General features: G+C 44.4%; 1 long non-coding RNA gene across 1 annotated transcript in view; it reads right to left on the bottom strand.

Annotated features, from left to right (window-relative positions):
- LOC307181308 overlaps window positions 1-17,789 on the bottom strand; it is a 29,039-nt gene extending 11,250 nt beyond the window's left edge. Inside the window, exon 1 of the long non-coding RNA XR_013826399.1 lies at window positions 17,728-17,789. This is a non-coding gene — a long non-coding RNA (uncharacterized lncRNA). The remainder of the gene's footprint in view (window positions 1-17,727) is intronic.
- Between the last annotated feature and the right edge of the window lie 539 nt (window positions 17,790-18,328).

The raw sequence follows: 18,328 nt of genomic DNA, 5'->3' as shown, positions 1-18,328 counted from the left end.
AGAAAACCAACTTATGCTTGCTTAAGGAGAAAGGTGAGTTGGGGTGCTGCATAAAACCAGAGATTGAAATGAGCACAGATAAAGTTCCTTAAGCCAAATATGGAATAGACAAGAGCTACTCCTTGCTCAACGAAATGGACTCAACACCGCATATTAAACGCCTAAGAATGTACCTGACTAGTAAGTATATTAAAACCTATGGATTGCTATGTCTCCGAAAGAGAATCAAGCATGTGTACAGGGGCATAAACGCAGCAGTGATAGGATTGGAGAGGTTCGGTGAGCAAATGAAGACCCTTTGAAGTCATATTGCATGGTACCCATTCCACGGGTTGCAACTACCCAAGTTAAGGGATTCTTCCTTCAGCTAAAACATGCATGTGGAACCTAGAGTATGATCAACCATGTGATCGGGAGACGTGTTCAAATATGTCTCAGTTTTCGTACCCTGGTACTCGGGTGCAACATTCCAGACGCTTTACTAACACTCTCCCGACTTGGAGAGTCAGCGCCTTTAACCTCCTGTTTGGCCCTGTTTGCAATTTCTGCGGAAGATGAACAGGAATAGCGAGAACCAATGAGAGACTAGCTGGAGGTGTCTGGACGGGCAAATTTAACTCTCATTTCCCACCAGGAAGAGGAATTAACCAAAGGCTCAGCATGCCGTGCCGGAACCAGATTAGGGCCTGAAGCCATCCTGCGGTGTTGCGGCCAGCTCACAAGAAAGCGAGTTGAAGCAAGGAGCTCAGGGGCACTGTAATTCACAAACCTGCAGAGTTATAAATGACAGCTATCGTCCAAAAATATACTGAAGTAAGGCTGCCAAGAGGACTTGAAAGCGGGGCAGAATTGCAGGAAACCGATTTCAGGAGGTAGACTGGAATTGCATTGAAAGCATAGGAAAAGAGGCAGAACGTCCACAATGATGCACTTGGCCAAAAAGGGCGTATGCGTTTTTTCCTGAATATAATCAGGAAAAAACGCATACGCACTTTTTGGCCAACCAAGCAAGGTTGCAAAGGAAATCTACACTACAATGAAGTCTCACTTCCCCCCGGTCAAAAGGGCCATCTGAAAAAAGTGTAAAATCCAGAAAGGCAGGACAGGCCATGGAGAACTGGGAGCCTTGTTATGCTGATGGGCGGGATGTAAATTGCCAACAGACACTCGGGAGAAGTGTATGGTGTTTCCTGAAACATCTAAGAAACAAAGCAACAAAGCCTAGGGCACTTCCACTTATGGTCCTATAGCTTAGGGAAATTAAAATCAAAAAGACACAGCCACCCCAAAGTTTGGGACGCCTCTGTTTACAAGAACCTCATTTACTGTACAAGTTCAATATCACAGAAAGTGAAAAATGGATAAAGAACTTGTGGTACTTACGTACAATGCAGTATCACTCAGCAATGAAATCTATGTCATCAGGCCCGTAGCAGCATAAGGAGTGGATTCAGGTACAATGATTCTAACTGAAATAAGTCACACAGAAAAAGAAACATCCTAAGATATCACTAATACACGGAATGTAAACTTGGCTACACAGGAACTGAATTCCAAAACAGAACAGGGTCTCAAATTTAGAAAACCAACTTCTGCTTGCTTAAGGGGAAAGGTGAGTTGGGGTGCTGCATAAAACCAGAGATTGAAATGAGCACAGATAAAGTTCCTTAAGCCAAATATGGAATAGACAAGAGCTACTCCTTGCTCAACGAAATGGACTCAACACCCCATATTAAACGCCTAAGAATGTACCTGACTAGTAAGTATCTTAAAACCTATGGATGGCTATGTCTCCGAAAGAGAATCAAGCGTGTGTACAGGGGCATAAACGCAGCAGTGATAGGATTGGAGAGGTTCGGTGAGCAAATGAAGACCCTTTGAAGTCATATTGCATGGTACCCATTCCACGGGTCTCAACTCTCCAGGTTTAAGGTATTCTTCCTTCAGCTTAAACATGCATGTGGAACCCAGAGTATGATCAACCGTGTGATCGGGAGACTTGTTCAAATATGTCTCAGTTTTGGTCCCCTGGTACTCGGGTGCAACATTCCAGATGCTTTTCTAACACTCTCCCGACTTGGAGAGTCAGTGCCTTTAATCTCCTGTTTGGTCCAGTTTGCAATTTCTGCGGAAGATGAACAGGAATAGGGAGAACCAATGAGAGACTAGCTGGAGGTGTCTGAACGGGCAAATTTAACTTTAATTTCCCACCAGGAAAGGAATTAACCAAAGGCTCAGCGTGCCATGCCGGAACCAGATTAGGGCCTGAAGACATCCTGCGGTGTTGCGGCCAGCTCACAAGAAAGCGAGTTGAAGAAAGGAGCTCAGGGGCACTGTAGTTCACAAACCTGCAGAGTTATAAATGACAGCTATCGTCCAAAAATAGACTGAAGTAAGGCTGCCAAGAGGACTTGAAAGTGGGGCAGAATTGCAGGAAACCAATTTCAGGAGGTAGACTGGAATTGCATTGAAAGCATAGGAAAAGAGGCAGAACGTCCACAATGATGCACTTGGCCAAAAAGGGCGTATGCATTTTTTTCCTGAATATATTCAGGAAAAAACGCATACGCCCTTTTTGGCCAACCAAGCAAGCTTACAAAGGAAATCTGCACTACAATGAAGTCTCACTTCCGCACAGTCAAAAGGGCCATCTGAAAAAAGTGTAAAATCCAGAAAGGCAGGACAGGCCATGGAGAACTGGGAACCTTGTTATGCTGATGGGCGGGATGTACATTGCCAACAGACACTCGGGAGAAGTGCATGGTGTTTCCTGAAACATCTAAAAAACAAAGCAACAGAGCCAAGGGCACTTCCACTTATGGCCCTATAGCTTAGGGAAATTAAAATCAAAAAGACACAGCCACCCCAAAGTTTGGGACGGCTCTGTTTATAATAACGTCGTTTACAGTACAAGTTCAATATCGCAGAAAGTGAAAAATGGTTAAAGAAGTTGTGCTATTTACGTACAATGCAATATCACTTAGCAATGAAGTCTTTGTCACCAGGCCCGTACCAGCATAATGAGTAGATTGAGGCACGATGATTCTAAGTGAAATAAGTCACACAGAAAAAGAAACATCATAAGGTATCACTAATACACGGAATGTGAACTTGCCTACACATGAACTGAATTACAAAACAGAACAGGGTCTGAAATTTAGAAAACCAACTTATGCCTGCTTAAGGGGGAAGATGAGTTGGGGTGCGGCATAAAAGCAGAGTTTGAAATTAGCACAGATACCGTTCCATAAGCCAAATATGTAATAGACAAGACCTACCCCTTGCTCAACGAAATGGGTTCAACTATGAGGTATCACCTCACACCTGGTAGAATAGGCATCATAGAAAATCTACAAACAAAAAATGCTGGAAAGGGTGTGGAGAAAAGGAACCCTCTTCCACTATTGTTGGGAATATAAATTGATACAGTCATTATGGAGAACAATATGGAATTTCTTAGGAAACTAACAATAGAATTACCATATGATACAGCAATCCCTGTACTGGACATATACCCAGACAAAACCATAAATCAAAAAGAGTCATTCACCGCAATGTTCATTGCATCACTATTTACAATATCGAGGTAATGGAAGCAACCTAAATGCCCACAGACAGATGAATGCATAAAGCTGTGGTACATATATAAAATGGAATATTACTAAGCCATGAAAAGGAATGAAATTGGGTCATTTGTAGAGACGTCGATGGATCTAGAGACTGTCATACAGAGTGAAGTAAGTCAGAAAGAGAAAAACAAATCTTGTATATTCATGCATATATGTGGAACCTAGAAAAACTGTACAGATTAACCATTTTGCAAGGCATAAATAGAGCAACAGATGTAGACAACAAACGTATGGACAACAAGGGGGGAAAGCTGTTGGGGGGGTTGGTGGTGGGAGGAGTTGAGAGACTGGGATTGGCATGTATACATTTATATGTATAAAATAGATAACCAGTAAGAACCTGCTGTATAAAAATATAAAATAAAATTCAAAATTAAAAAGAAATAAAATTTAAAAAATAAAACAGAAAAAACAATTATTCCCTGCACATACATGTATTTATATGAATAAATTATTTCCATGCTTATATCTGTAAATACAAAAAAGAGGAATAAAATCTACCTTGAACCAAAAACGGAAAAGAGAAAAAAACACAGAACCCACCAGTTACACAGAGGAAAACCGTATCAGGGCACTTGCTCCAGTTGTAAACAATTCTGAAGTTGGTCAGTGGTGGGGAATCGTCTCCCATTCAGCCAGCAGCCCCCACGCAACAAGCGTCCTCATTGCAAAGCTGGGGCACCGTGCTGAGGCATCTGGGAGTAAACGTGAGCTGAGCCCCAGGCCAGCTGCTGCTGAACTATTCCCACCCGTCCCAGGTAAAACACCTGAATATATACAAGGACTTGAAAGCCTAGAGGAAGGGCCATAGAGCCACACGAGTGACAGCATGCCGGCCGACTTGGTGCCTGCAGGCCAGCCAGGATGGTCCTGGCCCTGGGTGCTCTTCTGGAAGATTTCCATTTCCCTGCCTGAGATACCCGTCCTGTCCCTGCCCCCACTGCTTTTTTCCTTCCTCACCTCTGCCCAGGGAGAAATTCCAGCAGCAGGTATGGGTGACACATCCTCTTCTTTAGCAGGTGGCAGCCTGGCAACTGCTGCAGAAAGTCCAGCAGAGCCCCACTCACACTGGGCCACCCACAAAGCCGTGGCCTCTCACTCCCTCCCACCAGCCCAGCCCCGAGACTGCTGACAGGGCAGAGAAAATGGTGTCAGGCACGGCTGCAGGGGCTCTTGCTGCCTGGAGTGGTATTTATATTGATCTCAACCCAGGCACACCTGGGGAGGACTGGCCGGCACGGTAAGGCTGCCCAGGTCAGCCAATCATCACCCCTCAGGGGCTCACAGTTGCAGAAAATGGAACTTGCTGAACCAGCCAGGTCCGAGGAACAGGTGTGGGCTCCTGAGAGTCAGGATAGACAAGGGGCTGCAGCTTTGGCTTGTTTTCTAATCATTTTATCTGGCCCATGAGTGGGAGACAACTTCAAGAAAACCCTCTCCTAATGAGAGGAACCCAGGAGTCAGGGAGAGGAGGGGTGGGTGGTGGTTGGAGACAGAGGCCTGGTGCCCCGGGTGCAGTGGAAGTCTCTGGAAGACCAGGTGGAGGGAGGCCTCACGGAGTGATGCCCAGGGTCACAGACCTGTCGCAGCTGCTGTTTGTTAGTTCAAGTCCTGCTCTGAGGTGCTCTGTGTCAGCTCTGAGTGACAGGTGAGCTGGGGGTGCTCTGCAATGAGGGCTATGTGCACGGTTCCTGTGTGCCCAGCCCTGCCACGGTACCTGCAAGGGTAGCTCTGTATCCTGGGAGGGGCCTGACCATGAGAGCCCCGTGGGCTGGGGTGGGGGTGGGGTACCTGCCCAGGTGAGCTCCATATTCTGGGATTGGTCTGACCACGAGAGCCCCATGGGCTGCTGGGGACCTGGTAAAGGATGTCAGGACAGTCAGTGAAGCCACCGAGGATATACCTCCAGTTGCTCCTAATTCCTACACCCTGCTGGTCATTCTACCAACCACCAGGACATGGTATTCTGTATTAGTCTTCAATGATGCCTTCTTTTGTATTCCATTAGTCCCAGAGTCACAAGAAATTTTGGCTTGTGAGTGGCAGGACTCAACATACAACTAAAACAATACTTCCGGGCCGTCTGGCCCCAAGGGTGCAAAAATTCCCACACCGTCTTTGGGGAAAGCATAGCTAAAGACCTAAAAGTTCTACCTCTGGAAAAGGAAACCCTCCTTCAATATGCAGACGACATTCTTATCGCCAGCCCTACTAAGGAGGCCTCTGAACTACCAAGCCAATAAAGGATAGAAGTTGTCCAAGAAAAAGCTCAAATATCACAGACTGCGGTGACCTGCCTGGGCTTCATTCTCACAGAAGGTCAGAGAAGCCCATCCCAGGAAAGGGAAGAAACCATTTTCAGCCTTACCCCTTTCTAAAACTAGAAGACAGCTTAGGGGTTCCTGGGGAGGCCAGGGTTTGCTGCTTCTGGATCCCTAACTACAGTCTACTAGCTGGGCCTCTATATGAGACACTGAAAGGAAAAGATGATGATCCTTTTGAATAGAATCCAGAAGTGGCCTTTCAAGAATGGAAAGAGCAGTCAATTCAGACCCTTGCCCTGGAACTCCCTAATTTAGCTAAACCCTTTGACCTTTACATTCCCGGTGAAAGGTGAATCGCCATTGGAGAATTAGTGCAAAAACTGGGACCACTTGAAATGGAACAATGCAAGAATGCCATCCAGGTAGGATAAACTACGGTCACTAAGGGGCTTGGCCCACTGCCACATCTGGCCAAGATACTGGCGGTATCTAAAAACCTGGAAATCAGCAGCCCAAAAGGCCACCTCCCTCCTAAGGGAAAAGGACCCCACGTGGTGATCCTAACCACCAACCATGCCCTGAAGTTGCAGGGTTCGCTCCGTGGGCACACCGACCTCGAGTGAGGAGGCCCTCCAACTCCAACATCCAGAGAGATAACCGGGGGCACCAGGGCACCATGACGACTCGTGTGAACATCACTTGACCTGGAGTTTCTCTCATAAAACAACAAGAGTGTGTCCCAAAAGAGTAGACTACTGCTTGCAGGACTTACTGCACCCAGAGGGGAGCTAATAATCTTGGCAGGGGAACAGTATACCACACTGTCACCATAGAAAAGCCTACAGACACCGTGATGATGGTGGCCAATAAGACTGGCTGGACTCCTGTTTACTTCAAAAGGCTGTTGACTCAGTAGCCATTATGGTGCTTATCACCACTGACCCTGGACTGTCTGGGAGTTGAGCGGGCAGGGCTCTGACACCTGGTGCTGTTTGTACGTTAATTCAGGGGCCTAATTGAAGAAAGCGCAGACTACTGGTCAGAGCATCTAGGCTGGCAGAAACGGTCAGCCTAAGGTGGCCGAACAAATGTGGGGCGGGGTGAAACCGGCCCCCACAGCGTCTCTGCACATCTCTTTCCTGGACCCTTAAAGGTCATTAGAATCTATAACACTTCCAATGCTGGTGTTCAGGTGGACGAGCAGGGAGGCAGGGCTCCTGGGGACAATCAACGTCACCGGGAGGCTGCTGGGGAGAAGCTCTGACCCTCGCCCCAGGGTATGAGGGCTCCCAACTCAGCACTCAGCAGTTACAGAAGAAGGGTCTGCACCCTCAGCACTCCAAGAATGAGGAACGGGACAAAAGGCAGAGGAGGGGTTTGTCCCCAGCAAAGCCCATTAAAAATCCCTGGGAGATAAAAATAGAATCTGGGCAATAAAGTCAAGTCTAACCTTTTTTATCCTTTGTGCTTTGTCTAATTTCACGTGCTCCTAGGGTCCCGCATGCAGAGGTTCCACACCCGGCACTTCAGACCAGATTTCCTAGTGCAGAATGGCTGGGTCGACACCTCAGCTCCTGGGGCCCAGTGCAGACTCCACGATATAGAGCCTGAGCTACAGCCAACACGGCCCTCGAGAGCTCCGCCGCCTCCCTCCCTCCCAATGACTCTGACAGGATCTCTACACAACAGCCCAGCCCACAGCCCACGGGGTAGTGCATGCTCTCACCTCTCCATCCTCTGATCAAAATATAAAGTTTCCTTTGCTTGTGAACCAAACTCAGTCTCGATCTGTTGGCCCCAATGACACTGGGCAGGGGGACACTTGTTGGGGTCCACTCTGGAGGATCAGTAACAGAAATTGAGACTATTGTAACCTCAATGAACAGATGTGTGAGCCAAACTGTAGTTAACATAGAACAGTGTATAAGGCTCGGGTAAAATAAGATGTTTCTAACACTTCCATTTGATATTTCCATCACTTTTTATAAGCAAGTTCAGTGAAAAGGTTTGTCTTATTTGTCAGGTCAATATTAGAGAAACGAAGTGATTTCTTTCCAAGGATGTACAGCTAATAATCTTGGTTAAACCTTCAATCTTGTTTTAAATGCTTTTCCATTGAAAATGACACCTCTCTTTCAGCTCCCCCATTTCTGAGAAGTATAAAATCTTATAATTTATTATTACCAAAGGGGAAAGGTGGGAGGAGGGATAAATTAACAGTTTGGGATTAACACATACACACTGCTATGTATAAAATAGATCATCAACAAGGAACTACTGTATAGCACAGGGAACTACACTCAACATTTTGCAATAACCTATAAGGGGAAATAATCTGAAAAAGAATAGATATTTTTATTGACATCATCTATCAATGACAGTTAAAGTGTAGCCTACGCGAAGCTGGTGGTGAGTGCTTCTGACCCTGAAGACTTCAATCATCTAAAGTTTGGACTCTGCCTACTTCCCAAGGCCCTTAATGAACATATGTGTAGCCGTAGCTTAAAAACTTCCCCAGTTTGGGTTTCGGGGAGACACTGATTTTGAAAAAGCCCTGGTGTTCTCCTTACATGAATGGGACTCTTCCTACTGCTAAAACATGTCTGTCACACCCAGAGGATGGCATACCGTCTGATCGGGAAGAGTTTGGAAAAGGCATCTCATCTCCTCATCTCCTGGTGCTCGGGTTCACCCCTCCAGCGTCTTTACTAACAGTCTCCCCACTTGGAGATGTCAGCACTCTCAACATCCTGTTGCGTACAGTTTGGAATTTGTCCAGAGGATGAAACGGAAGGATGAGGAACAATGAGACACAAGTCCTAGGTGTTCAGACAGGCACATGTCACTCTAATTTCCAATCAGGAAGACGAATTGACCAAAGGCTAGGGTTGCCCATGGAAACAGTATAGGGCTTGAGGAAATCCTGCTGCTTTGTGGCCAGTTCCCATAAACACGAGTTGAACAAGGGAACTCAGGGGCAGTAAAATTCACAAAACTGCAGAGTTGAAAATATCCATCACTGAAAAATGTCTTGAGGAAAGTCAGAGAAAAGGACTTGTAAGCAAGGGAGAATGGCAGGAAAGGGATTTGAGGAGGTAGAAAGGACTCGCCATTAAGCACAAGAAAAGGAGCTGAACATTGCCAACATTGCAGTTGGCCAAAAAGGGTGTATGCGTTCTTTTCTGTATATATTCAAGAAAAGGGCATACACTTTTTTAGCCAACCAAACAGGGGGGCACTGGAAGTCAATACTACAAAAGATATCACTTTGCATCAGTCAGAAGAGCCATCCTCATAAAGCGTAAACAACAGAAATGCAGGACAGGGCAACGAGAAGAGGGAGCCCTGTGAGACTTATAGTGGAAATGTATATTGCCAATGGCCATTCTGGAGAAGTGTATTGTGTTTACTAAAGCATCTAAAAAATGAGCTACAGAGCATAGGGCACTTGCACTCATGGGCGTATATCTTGGGAAAAACAAAAATCGAGAGGACACAGGCACCCCAATGTTTACCCCCTCTCTGTTTAAAAGATCCTCGACTAGGATATAACTTAAATGTCTCTGGAGGGAAAAAATGGATAGAGATGTGGTACTTAGGTAGAGTGGAATATTATTCAGCCTGGAAATCAATGAAATATGGCCAGTTGTAACAACTCCGGAGGAGTTACGTATGATCATTCTAAGTGACAGAATTCAAAAAGAAAAAGACACATATCATAAGATATCACTTAAAGGTGGAATCCAAAATGGCTACACATGAAATAAATTACAAAACAAAAACATAGTCAAATATGTAGAAAACACGCATAAGGCTGCTAAACGGGAAAGGTGGGGAGGGGTGAGGCATCATCCAGGAGGTTGAAATTAGCAAAGATACCATTCCAAATACCAAACTGATAATCAACAAGGCCTACACGGTAGCTAAAAGAACTGCACTCAGCACACTCAAGTCACCGGAAAAGAATATATACGACTGGTAAGAATCTGAAAAAGAATTTATTGATGACTCTCTGTACGTGAATCAAGTGGATGTACAGCAGCAAGAAACAGAGCTTTGAAAATCAGCTGTAACCAATATAGTAATAAATTGAAAAAAATAAACGACAGAGAGACAGAGAAAACCTCTTACAACTTTTCCTCAGGGACGGTGATGCAACATGGATTGAACACATCTAGACCCACAGCAGGATGAGACATAAGGCTGGAAACTGTTTACGCTAAGAGAAATGTGAGGTTGGGTGAGGAAATGCACACCCTTTAAAGTAATACTACCTGGTACCCATTCAATGGGTCCCAAATCTGCAGGTTCAAGGGATCTTCCTACAGCTAAAACATGCATGGAAAACCCAGAGGACTGTACACCATGTGATCGGGAGATGTGTCTAAAATGCACCTCATTTATCCTCTCCTGGTGCTCCTGTTCACCATTCCAGCCACGTTACTTAGAATCTCCCCACTTGGAGAATCAGCACATTTAAACTTCTGTTTCACACATTTTGCAAATTGTGAGGAGGATGAACGGGAAGAGGGGGAACCAATGAGAGAATAGTTGTAGGGGTTTGGACGGGCACATATCACTCTAATTTCCCATTAAGAATAAGAATTAAAGAAAGGCTCAGCCTGCCTCGCCGGAGCCAAAATAGGGCCTGAAGCAATCCTGCGGGTTTGAGGCCAGCTCACAAAAGAGCAACTTAAAAAATGGAGCTCAGGGTCACTGCAATTCACAAACCTGCAGAGTTATAAATGAAAACTAACGTCCAAAAATATGTTGAGGTAAGGCAAAGAAGAGGATCTGAATGCAAGACAGAATTGCAAGAAACAGATTTCAAGAGATAGATTGGACTCGTCTTTAACGCACATGAAAAGCGGCAGAATTTCGACAATGATGCAGTTGGCCCAAAAGGGCGTTGTGTTTTTTCCTGATTATATCCAGGAAAAAACGCATACGCACTTTATGGGCAACGAAGCAAGCAAGCAATGCAAATGTGCACAACAAAGAAGTCTCACTTCCCACCGGTCAAAAGGGCCATCCTAAAAAATTGTAAAAACCAGAAATGCAGGACAGGCCATGGAGAACAGGGAGCCTTTATACGCTGATGGGCAGTGTGTGAACTGCCGAGAGCCACTCTGGAGAAGTGTATGGTGGTTCCTAAATCATCTAAAAAACAGAGCTACAGAGCATAGGACACTTCCAATCATGGGAGTATATCTAGGGAAGTCTAAAAATCAACAAGACACAAGCACACCACAGTTTAGGGTTACTCTGTTTACAAGAACCTCAACTTCAGTACACCTTAAATATCCCAGGAAAGAGAACAATGGATAAAGAAGATGTGGTACTTATGTACAATGGAATATCTCTTCACCATGAAATCAATGTAATAAGGCTAGTAGAAGGATAAAGAGTGGATTTAGGTCCGATAATACTACTTGAAATAAGTCAAACAGAAAAAGAAACATATCATAAGATATCACTTATAGAGGGAGGGTAAATATGGCTGCACAAGAAATGAATTACAGAACAGAACAGTGTCTCACATTTAGAAAACACACTTATGTCAGCTTAAGGGGAAAGGAGAGGTGGGGTGATGCATAAAACCAGAGTTTGAAATTAGCACAGATACCGTTCAATAAACCAAATAGGTATTAGACAAGATCTACACCTTGCTCAATGAACTGGCCTCAACACACCCTATACACCGCAGAGAAATATATCTGAGTAATAAGAATCTTAAAACCCATGTATTGATATATCTCCATAAGGGAATCAAGTGTGTGCAGAGCGGCACAAACACAGCAGTGAAAATGAGCTAAACCCCATTATAGAAATAAATTTTAAAAACAAAACGCTGAAACAATGAAAGAGAGAAAAATTCTTACAAAATTCGCTCAGGGGCTGTGATGCAACCTGGATTGACCACATATAAACCCACAGCTGGATAAGACATAAGGCTGGACACTTGGGGCTGAGAGGATTGGTGAGCTTTGGTGAGCAACTGCCGAAAGTTTAATGCAATACTTCATGCTACTCAGTCCAAGGGTCCCAACACTCCAGGTTGAAGGGAATCTTCCTACAGCTAAACCATGCTTGGGAAACCCAGCGACTGGTATACCATATGATCAGGAAAGGTTTCTAAAACGCACCTCATTTTTGCTCTCCTGGGGCTCCGGATCGACATTCCAGCCGCTTTACTAACAACATCCCCACATGGAGTCAATGCCTTTAAGTTCTGGTATCGTACAGTCTGCAGTTAGTGCAGAGGATGAATGGGAATAGGGGGAACCAGTGAGAAACTAGCTGTAGCGGTTTCAATGGGCACATGTCACTCTAATGTCACATCAGTAAGAAGAATTAACCAAAGGCACAGCAAGGTGCCCCAGAAGAAAAATAGGGCTTCAAGGAATCCTGTGGTTATGGGGCAAGACCACAAAAATAAGAGCTGAAAAATGGGGCTAAGGGCCACTGCAATTCAAAAACCTGCAGAGTTATAAAGGCCAACTATTTTCAAAAAATATATTGAGGTAATGCTATGAAGAGACATTGAAAGCAAGGCAGAATTGCAGGAAACCGATTTCAGGAGGTAGACTGGAATTGCATTGAAAACATATGAAGAGAGTCAGAACCTCGACAATGATGCACTTGGCCAAAAAGGGCGTATGTGTTTTTTCCTGAATATATTCAGGAAAAAACGCATACGCACTTTTTGGCCAACCAAGCAAGCTTGCAAAGGAAATCTGCACTACAATGAAGTCTCATTTCCACCTGGTCAAAAGGGCCATCTGAAAAAATTGTAAAATCCATAAAGGCACGACAGGCCATGGAGAACTGGGAGCCTTGCTACGCTAATGGGCGGGATGTAAATTGGCAACAGACACTCGGGAGAAGTGTATGGTGTTTCCTGAAACATCTAAAGAACAAAGCAACAGAGCCTAGGGCACTTCCACTTATGGTCCTATAGATTAGGAAAATTAAAATCAAAAAGACACAGCCACCCCAAAGTTTGGGACGGCTCTGTTTACAAGAACCTCGTTTACGGTACAAGTTCAATATCGCAGAAAGTGAAAAATGGATAAAGAAGTTGTGGTACTTACGTACAATGCAATATCACTCAGCAATGAAATCTATGTCATCAGGCCCGTAGCAGCATAATGAGTGGATTCAGGTACGATGATTCTAACTGAAATAAGTCACACAGAAAAAGAAACATCATAAGATATCACTAATACACGGAATGTAAACTTGGCTACACAGGAACTGAATTCCAAAACAGAACAGGGTCTCAAATTTAGAAAACCAACTTATGCTTGCTTAAGGGGAAAGGTGAGTTGGGGTGCTGCATAAAACCAGAGATTGAAATGAGCACAGATAAAGTTCCTTAAGCCAAATATGGAATAGACAAGAGCTACTCCTTGCTCAATGAAATGGATTCAACACCCCATATTAAACGCCTAAGAATGTACCTGACTAGTAAGTATCTTAAAACCTATGGATTGCTATGTCTCCGAAAGAGAATCAAGCATGTGTACAGGGGCATAAACGCAGCAGTGATAGGATTGGAGAGGTTCGGTGAGCAAATGAAGACCCTTTGAAGTCATATTGCATGGTACCCATTACACGGGTTTCAACTACCCAGGTTTAAGGTATTCTTCCTTCAGCTAAAACATGCATGTGGAACCTAGAGTATGATCAACCATGTGATCGGGAGACGTGTTCAAATATGTCTCAGTTTTCGTACCCTGGTACTCGGGTGCAACATTCCAGACGCTTTATTAACATTCTCCCCACTTGGAGAGTCAGCGCCTTTAACCTCCTGTTTGGCCCAGTTTGCAATTTCTGCGGAAGATGAACAGGAATAGCGAGAACCAATGAGAGACTAGCTGGAGGTGTCTGGACGGGCAAATTTAACTCTCATTTCCCACCAGGAAGAGGAATTAACCAAAGGCTCAGCGTGCCGTGCCGGAACCAGATTAGGGCCTGAAGCCATCCTGCGCTGTTGCGAGCAGCTCAAAAGAAAGCGAGTTGAAGAAAGGAGCTCAGGGACACTGTAATTCACAAACCTACAGAGTTATAAATGAAAGCTATCGTCCAAAAATAGACTGAAGTAAGGCTGCCAAGAGGACTTGAAAGCGGGGCAGAATTGCAGGAAACCGATTTCAGGAGGTAGACTGGAATTGCATTGAAAGCATAGGAAAATAGGCAGAACGTCCACAATGATGCACTTGGCCAAAAAGGGTGCATGCGTTTTTTCCTGAATATATTCAGGAAAAAACGCATACGCCCTTTTTGGCCAACCAAGCAAGCTTGCAAAGGAAATCTGCACTACAATGAAGTCTCACTTCCCCCCGGTCAAGAGGGCCATCTGAAAAAAGGGTAAAATCCAGAAAGGCAGGACAGGCCATAGAGAACTGGGAGCCTTGTTATGCTGATGGGCGGGATGTAAATTGCCAACAGACACTTGGGAGAAGTGTATGGTGTTTCCTGAAACATCTAAAAAACAAAGCAACAGAGCCTAGGGCACTTCCACTTATGGTCCTATAGCTTAGGGAAATTAAAATCAAAAAGACACAGCCACCCCAAAGTTTGGGACACCTCTGTTTACAAGAACCTCGTTTACCGTACAAGTTCAATATCACAGAAAGTGAAAAATGGATAAAGAACTTGTGGTACTTACGTACAATGCAGTATCACTCAGCAATGAAATCTATGTCATCAGGCCCGTAGCAGCATAATGAGTGGATTCAGGTACGATGATTCTAACTGAAATAAGTCACACAGAAAAAGAAACATCATAAGCTATCACTAATACACGGAATGTAAACTTGGCTACACAGGAACTGAATTCCAAAACAGAACAGGGTCTCAAATTTAGAAAACCAACTTATGCTTGCTTAAGGGGAAAGGTGAGTTGGGGTGCTGCATAAAACCAGAGATTGAAATGAGCACAGATAAAGTTCCTTAAGCCAAATACGTAATAGACAAGAGCTACTCCTTGCTCAACGAAATGGACTCAACACCGCATATTAAACGCCTAAGAATGTACCTGACTAGTAAGTATCTTAAAACCTATGGATTGCTATGTCTCCGAAAGAGAATCAAGCGTGTGTACAGGGGCATAAACGCAGCAGTGATAGGATTGGAGAGGTGCGGTGAGCAAATGAAGACCCTTTGAAGCCATATTGCATGGTACCCATTCCACGGGTTTCAACTACCCAGGTTTAAGGTATTCTTCCTACAGCTAAAACATGCATGTGGAACCCAGAGTATGATCAACCATGTGATCGGGAGACGTGTTCAAATATGTCTCAGTTTTCGTACCCTGGTACTCGGGTGCAACATTCCAGATGCTTTACTAACACTCTCCCGACTTGGAGAGTCAGTCCCTTTAACCTCCTGTTTGGCCCAGTTTGCAATTTCTGCGGAAGATGAACAGGAATAGTGAGAACCAATGAGAGACTAGCTGGAGGTCTCTGGACGGGCAAATTTAACTCTCATTTCCCACCAGGAAGAGGAAATAACCAAAGGCTCAGCGTGCCGTGCCGGAACCAGATTAGGGCCTGAAGCCATCCTGCGGTGTTGCGGCCAGGTCACAAGAAAGCGAGTTGAAGAAAGGAGCTCAGGGCCACTGTAATTCACAAACGTGCAGAGTTATAAATGACAGCTATCGTCCAAAAATATACTGAAGTAAGGCTGCCAAGAGGACTTGAAAGCGGGGCAGAATTGCAGGAAACCGATTTCAGGAGGTAGACTGGAATTGCATTGAAAGCATAGGAAAAGAGGCAGAACGTCCACAATGATGCACTTGGCCAAAAAGGGCGTATGCGTTTTTTCCTGAATATATTCAGGAAAAAACGCATACGCCCTTTTTGGCCAACCAAGCAAACTTGCAAAGGAAATCTGCACTACAATGAAGTCTCACTTCCCCCCGGTCAAAAGGGCCATCTGAAAAAAGTGTAAAATCCAGAAAGGCAGGACAGGCCATGGAGAACTGGGAGCCTTGTTATGCTGATGGGCGGGATGTACATTGCCAACAGACACTCGGGAGAAGTGTATGGTGTTTCCTGAAACATCTAAAAAACAAAGCAACAGAGCCTAGGGCACTTCCACTTATGGTCCTATAGCTTAGGGAAATTAAAATCAAAAAGACACAGCCACCCCAAAGTTTGGAACGGCTCTGTTTACAAGAACCTCGTTTACAGTACAAGTTCAACATCGCAGAAAGTGAAAAATGGATAAAGAAGTTGTGGTATTTACTTACAAAGCAATATCACTCAGCAATGAAATCTATGTCATCAGGCCCTTAGCAGCATAATGAGTGGATTCAGGTACGATGATTCTAACTGAAATAAGTCACACAGAAAAAGAAACATCATAAGATATCACTAACACACGGAATGTAAACTTGGCTACACAGGAACTGAATTACAGAACAGAACAGGGTCTCAAATTTAGAAAACCAACTTATGCTTGCTTAAGGGGAAAGGTGAGTTGGGGTGCTGCATAAAACCAGAGATTGAAATGAGCACAGATAAAGTTCCTTAAGCCAAATATGGAATAGACAAGAGCTACTCCTTGCTCAACAAAATGGACTCAACACCCCATATTAAACGCCTAAGCATGTACCTGACTAGTAAGTATCTTAAAACCTATGGATTGCTATGTCTCCAAAAGAGAATCAAGCGTGTGTACAGGGGCATAAACGCAGCAGTGATAGGATTGGAGAGGTTCGGTGAGCAAATGAAGACCCTTTGAAGTCATATTGCATGGTACCCATTCCACGGGTCTCAACTACCCAGGTTTAAGGTATTCTTCCTTCAGCTAAAACATGTATTTGGAACCCAGAGTATGATCAACAGTGTGATCGGGAGACATGTTCAAATATGTCTCAGTTTTGGTCCCCTGGTACTCGGGTGCAACATTCCAGATGCTTTACTAACACTCTCTCGACTTAGAGTGTCAGTGCCTTTAACCTCCTGTTTGGCCCAGTTTGCAATTTCTGCGGAAGATGAACAGGAATAAGGAGAACCAATGAGAGACTAGCTGGAGGTGTCTGAACGGGCAAATTTAACTTTAATTTCCCACCAGGAAGAGGAATTAACCAAAGGCTCAGCGTGCCATGCCTGAACCAGATTAGGGCCTGAAGCCATCCTGCGGTGTTGCGGCCAGCTCACAAGAAAGCGAGTTGAAGAAAGGAGCTCAGGGGCACTGTAATTCACAAACCTGCAGAGTTATAAATGACAGCTATCGTCCAAAAATATACTGAAGTAAGGCTGCCAAGAGGACTTGAAAGCGGGGCAGAATTGCAGGAAACCGATTTCAGGAGGTAGACTGCAATTGCATTGAAAGCATAGGAAAAGAGGCAGAACGTCCACAATGATGCACTTGGCCAAAAAGGGCGTATGCGTTTTTTCCTGAATATATTCAGGAAAAAACGCATACGCCCTTTTTGGCCAACCAAGCAAGCTTGCAAAGGAAATCTGCACTACAATGAAGTCTCACTTCCCCCCGGTCAAAAGGGCCATCTGAAAAAAGTGTAAAATCCAGAAAGGCAGGACAGGCCATGGAGAACTGGGAGCCTTGTTATGCTGATGGGCGCGATGTACATTGCCAACAGACACTCGGGAGAAGTGTATGGTGTTTCCTGAAACATCTAAAAAACAAAGCAACAGAGCCTAGGGCACTTCCACTTATGGTCCTATAGCTTAGGGAAATTAAAATCAAACAGACACAGCCACCCCAAAGTTTGGGACGCCTCTGTTTACAAGAACCTCGTTTACAGTACAAGTTCAACATCGCAGAAAGTGAAAAATGGATAAAGAAGTTGTGGTATTTACTTAAAAAGCAATATCACTCAGCAATGAAATCTATGTCATCAGGCCCTTAGCAGCACAATGAGTGGATTCAGGTATGATGATTCTAACTGAAATAAGTCACACAGAAAAAGAAACATCATAAGATATCAGTAATAAACGGAAAGTAAACTTGGCTACACAGGAGCTGAATTACAGAACAGAACAGGGTCTCAAATTTAGAAAACCAACTTCTGCTTGCTTAAGGGGAAAGGTGAGTTGGGGTGCTGCATAAAACCAGAGATTGAAATGAGCACAGATAAAGTTCCTTAAGCCAAATATGGAATAGACAAGAGCTACTCCTTGCTCAACGAAATGGACTCAACACCGCATATTAAACGCCTAAGCATGTACCTGACTAGTAAGTATCTTAAAACCTATGGATTGCTATGTCTCCGAAAGAGAATCAAGCATGTGTACAGGGGCATAAACGCATCAGTGATACGATTGGAGAGGTTCGGTGAGCAAATGAAGACCCTTTGAAGTCATATTGCATGATACCCATTCCACGGGTTTCAACTACCCAGGTTTAAGGTATTCTTCCTTCAGCTAAAAAATGCATGTGGAACCTAGAGTATGATCAACC

The sequence above is a fragment of the Stenella coeruleoalba genome (assembly GCF_951394435.1).
Source record: "Stenella coeruleoalba genome assembly, contig: scaffold_153, whole genome shotgun sequence".
NCBI classification, from domain to species: Eukaryota; Metazoa; Chordata; class Mammalia; order Artiodactyla; family Delphinidae; genus Stenella; species Stenella coeruleoalba.
The sequence above is the reverse complement of the archived record's forward strand: the minus strand, read 5'-3'. Positions and strand labels throughout refer to the sequence as shown.